The sequence below is a fragment of the Palaemon carinicauda genome, chromosome 42 (assembly GCF_036898095.1).
Source record: "Palaemon carinicauda isolate YSFRI2023 chromosome 42, ASM3689809v2, whole genome shotgun sequence".
NCBI lineage: Eukaryota > Metazoa > Arthropoda > Malacostraca > Decapoda > Palaemonidae > Palaemon > Palaemon carinicauda.
Genome location: NC_090766.1, coordinates 49,643,383 through 49,656,338, shown reverse-complemented (window position 1 = coordinate 49,656,338; position 12,956 = coordinate 49,643,383). Strand labels below are relative to the sequence as shown.

The following is a 12,956-nucleotide window of genomic DNA, read 5'->3' as shown; positions in this document are numbered from 1 at the left end:
ATATATATAGTATATATATACATATATACATATATATACATATATATATATATATTACCTCTAATAAATATATAATCATACGAAAAAAAAACAAGCAAAGAGAAATTTACCTAGTTAGCCAGCTTCCATAGAATGAAATACTCTGGAAGGAAGTTTCAATGGAGAGAAAATTAAATAAAAGATTTTACTACAAATTAACAGCACTTCGATTGTGATATATAAAACAAAACAAAAATAAATATATTTTCGCAGGGCAAGCAAGTTGGACACTCCCAACACTCTCTACTCCAGCCGCGACCCGCAACGGTCTACTAACACCTAGGTACGTAATTTACTGCTGAGAGAGAGAGAGAGAGAGAGATTTTCGACGCCTTGGGGGTGGTCAGTACAATATTAGGTAAGTCATTTCTTTCACGATTCACATCATTTGATCTTCGAAATCCAGATGGGTACCAATACTGCTAAAAGATATACAACTTTGTGTAGAAATTTTATTATCTTTTAGGAAAACGACACACCATAATTGGAGTTTCTGTCACATCATCCTCAACAACGGAAAAAGTTTAATATCATAGCTCCGAAAACATATGACGTTAAGAAAAGATTGGGTACCAATCTCTGCTTAGAAAGAATGGTTTAATATGGGACTAATTACGACGCCTAGTTAAAAAATAAACTATCTTTTACTCACTAAAAAGAAACACATTTATCACCTTAATTTGGCTATGGAATCCTTGAACATCCCTCCTTGAAACATTAAATGATTATTTGCTTCAAACAAGCGAAAGATTAAGACTTACTCGATTAGTCAAACGAAAGACTCAAAAGACGAAACAAAAAGTTGGTTGGTTTAATCAATATAATGATCTTAAACTTGGTTGGGTTAATCACATTGGATTTATAAATTTTGGCCATATGGCCCAGAGCTGGGGCCAAAGAGGCCACTCAGTGCCATGGTAAATCTAACGGGAAACCCTTATGTTGGACCATGAAGTAAAATTTGATAGGTTGGACAGTACGATGAAGAAAAAAAAAAAAAAAAAAAAAAAAAAAAAAAACATGGAAAGGAGGTAAACCACGTTAAAAAAAAAACAAAAATTGAGAATTCCTACAGTGTGCCGCATGAGTTGCGCTGATTGTACAAACCCCCTAAGGGGATGGGTACCTGTTTGATTAAGTAAATTACAATTTCAAGGTTTAAGGTTTTACAGAATTACCCGAACATAAAGTTAAAAGCTTGTCTGACTTAAGCAACTTATGACATAACATATCGCTATTTTATCTCAAAACTACTTATGAGAAGGACCTTAATACCAGAGCCCTGCAATGGCATTATATGAACTGATTTGTGTTTTAATAATCACGACTTAAGCATAAAATGAAGACCACATAAAATATTAAGGTTTGACCTTTAACTAATCCAAAACAAATACTTCCAAGGAGTTCTTTAGCACTGCATGCTTCGAGGTGCGAAAAAAAAAAAGTTATTCTTTTCCCTCTACTTATTCCTCATTTTTCCAACAACCTTCTATTCCTCTTTTCTTCCAAAGCCCCCCCACCTTCTAATCATCAGCTTAATTCGCCTCTTAATTATTCAGACTCCCTACTAGATGTTTTTCCCCTCATTTACTCTTTCCATCAATTTCTCTTCCTATCCTCCATCTACTCTTCTACAAAATTCTCCCACCCACTTACCTACATATTCTCTCTTCCACTCTTCCTATTCTCCATATATTCTTCTACAGAATCCTCCCACCCACTAACCTACATATCTCTTCCACTCTCTCTATTCTCTATATATTCTCCATATATTCTACAAAAATCCTCCCATCCACTCACCTCCTACATATTCTCTCTTCCTATTCTCCATATAATCTACTACAAAATCCCCCCCCCTCTCTCTCTCTCTCTCTCTCTCTCTCTCTCTCTCTCTCTCTCTGGCAATAGATATAATATACATATATATATATATATATATATATATATATATATATATATATATATATATATATATATATAATCCTCAGGCTGCCCTCTTCCTATCTATCTACCAACCCTTCTCCACCTTCTAGGCCAGCCCCTTTATTTTCCTTGGCTCTACGTCTTCTTGAAACCTTTCGTTCGCAGAGAACCGAAGCGGCTGAGAAATTAAACGATGGCGAAACATCGTCATTAGAATGCTTTTAGAAGATGACTGAAGGGCTAATTATATTCTCTTATAACTCTAATTACGCTGGAATTGGTGGTTATCCGAGACATTAATGAGGAAATGATGCTGGCTGGCCGTGATAAAGGATGCACAGCGAACGGACGAGAGAGAGAGAGAGAGAGAGAGAGAGAGAGAGAGAGAGAGAGAGAGAGAGAGAGACTTATTAAGGTTAGTCTAATTATCTCAACCTATAAGGAAAAATAAGACGGAGCCAAAGCTAATCAGTCACACAACGGAAATGTTATCTGGAAAGAGAAGCAGAGACGAAACAAATATTCCATATGAGGTTTGCTTTTATGTCTGGTAGAAGAGCATTGGGCGAAATACAGTAAAACAAGGTCGTTTGTAGACGTATTTGAGAGAAAAATGAAGCACTTAATAATACCAAAGAATCGTTCACTGCATATAGAAAAAAGGTTAAGAGCGTGAACTTAACATGATACTTTACTTGTAATATATAGAAAAACATTTCACAACAGAGGTATTCCTTCTTTTGAGGACTCGATGGGTAGACTTGTATGGCTTCAAAATACAACACACCACCCCGGTTCCCCCACATAGGGAGTGTAGGTAAGGTACAGTTATTAGTAAAATATACTATCAGCCTGTGGAGAGGGATTTGAATGTCCAACTGTGGCCTGATTGGTAACGTCTCTGCCTGGTGTTTGCCAGTCGGGGGTTCGAGTCCCGCTCAGACTCATTAGTGTCATTAGTGTCTGCAACCTTACCATCCTTGTGAGCTAAGGTTGGGGGAGCCTATAGGTCTATCTGCTGAGTCATCAGCAGCCACTGCCTGGCCCTCCCTGGTCCTAGCTTGGGTGGAGGGGAGGCTTGGGCGCTGATCATATAATATATGGTCAGTCTCTAGAGCATTGTCCTGATTTCTAGGGCAATGTCACTGTCCCTTGCCTCTGCCATTCATGAGCAACCTTTACAGATTGCGCTGATCATACAATATATGGTCAGTCTCTAGGGCATTGTCCTGATTGCTAGGGCAATGTCACTGTGTCTTGCCTCTGCCATTCATGAGCGACCTTTAAACCTTTACAGATTGGGAGCCCGACATGTTTCCACGAGGCAGGCTGTCCTAAGTGGCACACTCATGTTACCGCTTTTCTTGCTGTATTCAAGAGCCATGTCTAGTTGACAAACAAAAGGTGGTAACCATTTGACAGTTTCTAGACTTTACTAAAACTTCTGTACCAAAGTTTTACAACCTCTAAGATTTATAATAATTTCCTTTCAATGATACATTGCTCATATTACATTTTTAAACTAATTTATTACACATGTTTATTTCAAATTTTTTTTTCATTATTCAGATGATTAACCAGCCCAAATGAGTATGTGTGTGAGTATATATATATATATATATATATATATATATATATATATATATATATATATATATATATATATATATATACATACATATATGTGTATATATAAAAATGATTATATGCTTAAAGAGACTGAAAGTTTACTATGTAATAATGACAACTATCAATATAGTTGTTTTAATTACCATTTTCACTAAAGAATCATTTCATCAAGAGAGGTTTAGTTTTTTCCCAGCCCCAATTTGTTCTTTAACAATGTATGCTCTTCCTATGAGCAGATACTCATAATAATGTTCCTATCCAACAAACAACATGTGAGTATTCATGCCCTGGAACATATTCAAAGGAAAGGACCTCAACATTCTGTATGTATGTATGTATGTATGAATATATGTATGTAATTGTAATTGTCCAGTGGCTACTTTCCTCTTGGTAAGGGTAGAAGAGACTCTTTAGCTATGGTAAGCCACTCTTCTAGGAGAAGGACACTCCAAAATCAAACTATTGTTCACTAGTCTTAGGTAGTGCCATAGCCTCTGTACCATGGTATTCCACTGTCTTGGGTTAGAGTTCCCTTGCTTGAAGGTACACTCGGGCACACTATTCTATCTCATTTCTCTTCCTCTTGTTTTGTGTAAGTCTTCATAGTTTATATAGGAAATATTTATTCAAATGTTACTGATCTTAAAATATTTAATTTTTCCTTGTTTCCTTTCCTCACTGGGCTATTTTCCCTGTTGGGGCCCCTTGGCTTTTAGCATCGTATATATATATATATATATATATATATATATATATATATATATATATATATATATATATTTTATATATATATATATATTTTATATATATATATATACATATATATATATATATATATATATATATATATATCTCCTGATATATATATATATATATATCTCCTGATATATATATATATATATATATATATATATATATATATATATATATATATACTGTATATCTCCTGATATATATATATATATATATATATATATATATATATATATATATATATATATATATACATGCATAAAATGCTCATAGAATTATTTATGAAATCTCTACGGGGGCAAGAAGCTTATACCCATCAAAAAGAGACAGAAAATGAAGAAAGGTAATGTTGGATGGAACATTCAAGTGAGTTCATGAATAGGAGATATGAAAGGAATACTTTGATTGACATACCTGGAGCTGAGGACGGCCTTGATGTGACCATGAATAAATTCAGTGTGTTTGAAATCGAAGCTATCATTAAAAAAAACTCGAGATATTGAAAGCCCTGGATAAGATGGAATAACTGCCGAGATGATATTGGCCAAAAATGAAATGCCTCACGGAATACTTACAAGATTATTTTGTAAAATATGGCATGGAGGCAAAGCCTGAGGAATGGGAGCTAGGAGTGTTGGTGGAAAAAAAAGGGAGATCTGACTGATTGCAATAATTAAAGAGACATCACACTTCTGTTAGTTGTCATGAAAATATATAGTATGCTCATTTTAAAGAGACTAGAGAGAAAGATAGATAAAAAGCTGAGAGATGAACAAGCAGGATTTAGGAAAGTTAAAAGTTGTACTGACCAAATTTTCATTTTAAGACATGTGGTACAGCAATGTGTAGAATATGGAAATCCACTTTTGATGACATTTGTGGACTATGAAAAAGCCTTTGATAGTGTGCACTGGCCAATTTTGTGGAGAGTCCTGCATTATTAAAGAGTTCCTCTACATGTGTAAATTTGATTAAGTCTGTTCATAAGCATAAAAAGTGCAAAATTAATGTTAGTAGAGTCCTATCAAATGAATTTCCAGTGAACAGTGGAGTACTCCAAGGGAATGTGGTGTTACCTATGCTCATGATGCTGCCCTTATTAGCAGAACACCACAGGATTTACAAAGCTTGCTTACCAGAATGCATGAAATATCACAGGAGGTTGGGTTCAAGATAAGCATAAGAAAGACGTAGATGATGAAAACGGAATGTGCAATGGAAGATGGAATATCATTGGAAGGAGAAAGGATTAATGAGGTGTAATCATTTAAATATTTAGTAACTATGATCTTGGCCGATTAGTGACAGAATTTGGAAGGGTATGTGAGAGAAGGAAGTTGAGAGTTAATGTGGGTAAGAGTATGGTTATGAGATGTACCAGAAGGGAAGGTGGTGCGAGGTTGAATGTCATGTTGAATGGAGAGTTACTTGAGGAAGTGGATCAGTTTAAGTACTTGGGGTCTGTTGTTGCAGCAAACGGTGGAGTGGAAGCAGATGTACGTCAGAGAGTGAATGAAGGTTGCAAAGTGTTGGGGGCAGTTTAAGGGAGTAGTAAAAAATAGAGGGTTGGGCATGAATGTTAAGAGAGTTCTATATGAGAAAGTGATTGTACCAACTGTGATGTATGGATCGGAGTTGTGGGGAATGAAAGTGATGGAGAGACAGAAATTGAATGTGTTTGAGATGAAGTGTCTGAGGAGTATGGCTGGTGTATCTCGAGTAGATAGGGTTAGGAACGAAGTGGTGAGGGTGAGAACGGGTGTAAGAAATGAGTTAGCAGCTAGAGTAGATATGAATGTGTTAAGGTGGTTTGGCCATGTTGAGAGAATGGAAAATGGCTGTCTGCTAAAGAAGGTGATGAATGCAAGAGTTGATGGGAGAAGTAGAAAAGGAAGGCCAAGGTTTAGGTGGATGGATGGAGTGAAGAAAGCTCTGGGTGAAAGGAGGATAGATGTGAGAGAGGCAAGAGAGCGTGCTAGAAATAGGAATGAATGGCAGGCGATTGTGACGCAGTTCCGGTAGGCCCGGCTGCTTCCTCCGGTGCCTTAGATGACAGCGGAGGTAGCAGCAGTAAGGGATTCAGCGATATGAAGCTTCATCTGTGGTGGATAACGGAAGGAATGTAGAGAGGAGAGGTCCCCTTTTTTGCTTCATTTGTTTGATGTCGGCTAACCCCCCCCCAAAATTGGGGGAAAGTGCCTTGGTATATGTATGTGATGATCTCTAATGCAGGGTGTTTAGAATTGGAATTAAATGAAAGATTGAAAAAAGCAAACCAGACAATGGCAAGGTTAAGTAAAATTTGGGAATCAAATTGCCTGAAATTACATATAACTATCAGACTATATATCAGTTTAGTGAGATCTGGGTTACCGTATGGACATGAGTTGTGGTATGACAATGAAACAATCTCCAACAGATTTAGTAGATATGAGAACAAAGCCCTCAGAAGAATTTTGGGAGTGAAATGGCAAGACAGGATTAGAAATGAAACTATATGAGAAATTACTTGAGTACCATATGTGGATGAGATCATGAGATCATAATCATGATTATAGTTATTTAGAAAAAGATATTTATCATCACTAAAGTTATTTTCATTTAGAAGATGGCAATCTTTATCATCATCATCATTAGTTATTATTTAGAAGATGAAATCCTTAACATCATCATCATTATTACAGTTATTATTTAGAAGTAGGCAATCTTCATCATCACCATCCTTATAATTATTATCTAGAAGATGGCAATCTTTGTCATTATCATCATTGTAGTTATTGTATAAAAGATGGCAATCCTTATCATCATCATCATTACAATTATTATCTAGAAGATGGCATTCTTTATCACTGTCATTGTAGTTATATTTAAAAGATGACAATCTTTATCATCATTATAGTTCTTTCGAAGAGGGCAATATTTATCATCACCATTATTATAATTATTATTAAGATGGTAACTTTACCATCATCATCATTACAGTTATTGTTTAAAAGATGGCAATTTTTATCATCTTCATCGTTCTAGTTACTATTTTGAAGATGGCAACCTTTATCAACATCTTTGTAGTTAGTGTTTAGAAGATGGCAATCTTTATCATCATCACTGTAGTTGTTTAAGAAGATGGCAATCTTTATCATCATCATTGTAGTTGTTAAAGAAGATGACAATCTTTATCATCATCATTGTAGTTGTTTAAGAAGATGGCAACCTTTATCAACATCTTTGTAGTTAGTGTTTAGAAGATGGCAATCTTTATCATCATCATTGTAGTTGTTTAAGAAGATGGCAATCTTTATCATCATCATTGTAGTTGTTAAAGAAGATGACAATCTTTATCGTCATCATTGTAGTTGTTTAAGAAGATGGCAACCTTTATCATCATCATTGTAGTTGTTTAAGATGATGACAATCTTTATCATCATCATTGTAGTTGTTTAAGAAGATGGCAATCTTTATCATCATCATTGTAGTTGTTTAAGATGATGGCAATCTTTATCATCATCACTGTAGTTGTTTAGAAGATGGCAGTCCTTATCATCATCATTATAGTTGTTTAGAAGATGGCAGTCCTTATCATCATCATTGTAGTTGTTTAAGAAGATGGCAATCTTTATCATCATCATCGTAGTTGTTTAAAAGATGGCAGGCCTTATCATCATCATTATAGTTGTTTAGAAGATGGCAGTCCTTATCATCATCATTGTAGTTGTTTAGAAGATGGCAATCTATCATAATCATTGTAGTTGTTTAGAAGATAACAATATATCATCATCCTTGTAGTTGTTTAGAAGATGGCAGTCCTTATCATCATTGTAGTCGTTTAGAGGATGGAAATCTTTATCATCATCATTGTAATTTTTTAGAAAATGACAATCTATCATCATCCTTGTAGTTGTTTAGAAGATGGCAGTCCTTATCATCATCATTGTAGTTCTTTAGAAGATGGCAATCTTTACCATCATCATTGTAGTTGTCTACGAAGATGGCAATCTTTACCATCATCATTGTAGTTGTTTAGAAGATGGCAATCTTTATCATAATCATTGTAGTTGTTTAGAAGATGGCAATCTCTATCATCATCATAGTAGTTGTTTAGAAGATGCAATCTATATCATAGTAGTTGTTTAGAAGATGCAATCTCTATCATCATCATTGTAGTTGTTTAGAAGAAGGCAATCTTTATCATAATCATTGTAGTTGTTTAGAAGATGGCAATCTTTATCATCATCATTGTAGTTGTTAAAGAAGATGACAATCTTTATCATCATTGTAATTTGATTACAAGAGGGCAGTCTCTATCATCATCATCATCATTGTAGTTTAGAAGAGAGCAGTCTTTATCTTCATCATTGTAGTTATTATTTAGATGGCAATCTCCATCATAATCATTACAGTTATTGTTCAGGAGATGACAATTGGATTTAGAGGCGGAGTGATATTTGGTTTCAATTAGCCAAAGGCGCACACCACCACCTGGGAAAGCCGATACCCCTAACGAGTACCCGACTGCCAATTTTCCCGGCGTTCGAAAAGACATGTAACGCCCGGGGTTGCACGCGCTCTCTACGCTCATCACTCCCAACATCCTCCAATTATGCTCCGACTTGGCTGTTATCGACACTTCCCATCGACGGTTATCCGATCGGCGCCACGGTTGAGTAGCGCTTGTGTATTTGTGTTTGTTTGTTCGTCTATTGCACGTCACATTGACAACAAAATTCCACCCTTATAAAGTTTAGATGTACAATATACTCAAAGATATTGTTCAAGATATTATTAGAGGATTGTTATGTATAAAAATAATAAGTACTTGCCATGTCTGGCATGATTATGTGTATTTATATATGCAAGCTTGTGTTAAAACATCACATATGTACTAAAACGAGAAAGTCACTTGTTTATTTGGATATGGAATTTTTTTCCATCTTTTGAGTATATTTTATGCCACACTTTTGGTACACATTACATGGCCATTATTCGAAGTACAATGTGCGAAGCACGGTTTATATTTGTGTTTGGTAATTTAGCAAGCACTTTGCGTATGAGTGGCCACTTTTTAACTTTTTAAAAAAATTTATAAAAAATCACAAAAACAAATACCTTCGAAACAATTATGACTCACTGTATTAAAAAAATTATGAGAAAACTGTATTACACAAATAAAATATGTGCAATAATGATTGTACCACAAACATATATATATATATATATATATATATATATATATATATATATATATATATATATATATATATATATATATATGTATATATATATGTATATATAAGGGTTTGTGTATCGCCATGATTAGCAAAGCTGTACTAGTCAGGGTAACCCATACTGAACTGGTTTTACTGAGAACGCACGTCTTAAGTCTTTGTCATGCAGTGGACCAGAAACGGCTGCATTTGTAGTTTATATACATATAAATATTATATATATACATATACACACACACACACATATATATATATATATATATATATATATATAATATATATATATAATATATATATACATATATATATATATATATATATACACACACAAACAAAAATGCAATATTATTTACAACCGCAACTAATTTTATCTCCTATTGGGATCGAACCCTAGACTTGAACTAAAAGTCTTTAACCAATAAAATGAGACAACAACTTAGTACCACTGTACTTAAGGTGATATTTGGCGAGACCACGGTGGTAAAACTCGCAGGTATCAAGACAGTGGTACCAGGCTTTAATGTATAGACCTTAGTACCAGGGATATCTTGAAGTAACCAGATAACTAGTGAAATGATAGCATTATTTATAACTACTTTCCCTTAACGACTTATGTCATCAAATATCAAACTACTGGTCGCAATCCGGACAAGCACAGAAACCGTTTTCTATTTTGTTCAAACATCAGTTTAAACACGGGACAACAGAGGCTCTGTTACAGTGCAGCCAATCTATGAAATCTAAATATCTCACCGACATCAAAAGGAACTCAGGAGAAAACAAAGTCACAGAACCAGCTCATTTGCAGCTTAAAATCGTATCCCTAATGCAAAGGAAATGGCAATTTCGCCATGAAATGTTATTCTGGTACACAGAGCCCAGAAGTATGATCAAACTTCCACGTGTGGGTCTGCGTTTATTTTTAGCTTAGGAAGCAAATGGATCATTTGCAAATCAGGGAGATAGGGAGATAGTAAATATACAATTACAAAGAAATATAGATATAGCAATTTTGTATTGTATATAAAAATCTGCAGACATTTATAATGACCCTCATTTACCTAGGTAGACAGTTGTGTGTGCCATAAAAACTTGAATTTTTGTGCATAAAAAGGTAGCCTTGATTTTAGATTTCAATACACACAAAAAGGCTCAATCATCTTGAATATGCAAAAAAAAAAAAAAAGAAAGAAAGAATGTAGCTGTTCTATAAAAATACCTGAAAAGGAAAAGCAGCAGCTCTGTCTCGGAATGAAAAAAAGCCCATTGTTCCCAAACAAACTCACCTTTACCACTGGTATGTCTCTTATTGCAGAGGACTAAAGATGCAACAATAACGGCCACGACAATCAGTGCCAGGAAGCCACATACCAAGAATAGGACAGGAACGGTTTCTGGAATGAACGTCAGAGAAATAAAACGTTAGTACGGTTTGAAAGGATGTGAAACTGTGTATTCGTCGAATCATTTTGAAAGGGAGGAGACTGATGGAAATGGAGGTACAGGGAACGAGAAGGAGAGGGAGACCAAAGCGAACGTGGGTGGACTGTGTCAAGGATGACCTTCGATCAAAGGGATTAACCGTTGATGAAGGGTGGGACAGAGGTAGATGGAGAAAGCTGACCAGAAACATCGACCCCACATAAAAGTGGGAAAAGATGCATTCAAAGAAGAAGGAAGAAGAATGTTTAGAAAGAATGAGGGAATGTATTTTTTGAAATGATTACAAAGGATGATATGTATCACTTACAAGTTTTGAATAAATGAGGAGATTTATTGAAAAGTTTTGAAAGAATGATACTATGTATTCGTTTAAATGTTTTGAAAGAATAAGAGGATATATTAGTTACAAGTTTTAAATAAATCAGGATATTTAATGAAAAGTTTTGAAAGAATGACACTATGCATTCGTTGAAATGTTTTGAAAAGGGTAGGATGTATTACTTTCAAGTTTTGAATAAATGAGATTTATTGAAAAGTTTTGAAAGAATGATACTACTGTATGCATTCGCTTAAATGTTTTGAAAGTATGAGATGTATCACTTACAAGTTTTGAATAAATGAGATTTATTGAATAGTTTTGAAAGAATGATACTATACATTCGTTGAAAATTTTTGAAAGAATGATACTATGTATATGATGATAAGTTTTGAAAGGATGATACAGTACTATGTATTCGTTGAAATGTTTTGAAAGGTTAAGGTGATATATTAGTTACCAGTTTTGAATTAATGATGTAATTCATGGAAAAGTTTTGAAAGTATTAGGATATGTATTCATTGAAAAGTTTTGAAAGTATTAGGATATGTATTCATTGAAAAGTTTTGAAAGTATTAGGATATGTATTCATTGAAAAGTTTTGAAAAGTTTTTAAAGAATGAGGAATGTGTTCGTTGAAAAGTTACAATTGGATGAATTAAATAAACACTTTAAAAGCGTAAATTGAACATTAATTTTATCTATAATCATTTTTACTATACTTCTGCTTTCTCTATTCAAATGTATCATCTTTTGTAATCCCTTCCCATGATTTACTGAGGGTTATGGGCGAACTTCTAGAGATTGGTAATGAATATACATAATTAGGACACCAGGGTTGCCAGTTTGGCTTTTTCAGACCAAAAAAACCTCAAAATTGGCCTTTTAAAAAATTTGGTTGGCCTTTAGTAATATGAAAAAGGCGGACCTTAAATACTACATATTTGGCCTTTTTCTACTAATGGGTTGGCCTTTTAAAGCTCCTGTTGATTAGAAGTTGGCCTTTTCTCATTTAGAAAACCTGGCAACCCTGTCTAAGGACACAGTGTTTCCCCAGTATATGAGACCAAAATCAAAACACCTTTAAAGGGTAGTAAAATGCAGTCATTAAACATTTTGAAAGTATGTATTACAAAATTTAGAAAGGCTGATAGTGGGCATTAATTAAAAAGTTTTGTAAGAATTTAAAAAAAAAAAAATTTAACACACGATTTTTCAAAAAGTTATTTCCAATCAAAGTGCTGAAGATAATCAAGAAAGAAGGCTGAAAAGTTTCTCGCTTTTATAATATGACACCGAATGGTTAATATGTCTAAAAATCCCTCCAGTCGCACTTTCGTTACATAAGAAATTTTATTCGCTTAGAAGAGAGAGAGAGAGAGAGAGAGAGAGAGAGAGGAGAGAGAGAGAGAGAGAGAGAGAGAGAGAGAGAGGGGGGGGGGGAGGATAATTCACTTAATTAAGTCACTTTTTACTTTTAGGTTATTCAATAATGGGCTGAAAGAACGTAATTTTCATAATGTTGAGAGAGAGAGAGAGAGAGAGAGAGAGAGAGAGAGAGAGAGAGAGAGAGAGAGAGAGAGAGAGAGAGAGAGAGAGAATTTTATTGCAATTACTTATAGTCACATTTT

General features: G+C 34.4%; 1 pseudogene; it reads right to left on the bottom strand.

The window, feature by feature from the left end:
• Positions 1-12,956, bottom strand: part of LOC137633147 (irregular chiasm C-roughest protein-like) — a 243,305-nt pseudogene that overhangs the window by 24,260 nt on the left and 206,089 nt on the right.